Raw genomic sequence first — 1,086 nt, 5'->3', positions numbered from 1 at the left:
AGGTCACAGAGGGAAAGAAAAAGAGATAGACAGACACCGATATAGATAGATAGATAGATAGATAGATAGATAGAAAGAGGAAGAAGAGGAAAGAGAAGATAAATAAATGAAGAAAAATAGAAATAGGAGCATGAATAGGTGAATAAGGAGAAAGAGAAAGAAAAAAAAGAGGAAAAAAACAGAGAGAGAGAGAGAGAGAGAGAGAGAGAGAGAGAGAGAGAGAGAGAGAGAGAGAGAGAGAGAGAGAGAGAGAGAGAGAGAGAGAGAGAGAGAGAGAGAGAGAGAGAGAGAATCACAATACCTGGAGAATAAAGATGAAGGAGGAAGGAAGCAACACACACAAAAGGACAAACAAACAAACGCACACACCTGTTAGGCCAATGAGGTGAACGGCACGGCAACAGGTAAGGGAAAGGAGGAAGCAACAGGTAGACAGGAGGAGGAGGAGGAAGAGGAGGAGGAGGAGGAGGAGGAGGAGGAGGAGAGCACGGGAGACAACAGGTAGTGGGAAATGCAACAGGTAAATGGTGCTCTCTCTCTCTCTCTCTCTCTCTCTCTCTCTCTCTCTCTCTCTCTCTCACTATGGCCTTAACCTCACACCCACGATTCACTTCAGTTCCCCCTCCACCCCTTGAGTCTACATGGGCGTGGGTGTGGTCGTGGGTGATGGGCGTGAGTGGAAATACCTGATAGAGATAAAGAGCGATAGTTGAAGGGCGTGAGGGAAGGGGGGAGCGGAAGGGGGAAGGGGGGGAGGCAGGAGGGAAGTGGAGTGGGCGAGAAGGAAGGAAGAAAAGGTAGATAAAATGGATATAAAAAAGGGCAATGATGACATGTGCAAATTAATCATAACAGGAATGGACGTAAAAATAAAATAAAATAAATAAAGTGGAGAAAAAAACGAGAAATTGAAAACGATTAATATTTTCGTCGCCGCGATGGACAAATTGGATATTATAATGAAGTGTGTGTGTGTGTGTGTGTGTGTGTGTGTGTGTGTGTGTGTGTGTGTGTGTGTGTGTGTGTGTGTGTGTGTGTGTGTGTGTGTGTACGTGCGCGCTTCACACCCATATTTACTTGCTTCAG

The sequence above is a fragment of the Eriocheir sinensis genome, chromosome 13 (assembly GCF_024679095.1).
Source record: "Eriocheir sinensis breed Jianghai 21 chromosome 13, ASM2467909v1, whole genome shotgun sequence".
Taxonomy (NCBI): Eukaryota; Metazoa; Arthropoda; class Malacostraca; order Decapoda; family Varunidae; genus Eriocheir; species Eriocheir sinensis.
Note: the sequence above shows the minus strand (reverse complement) of the source record.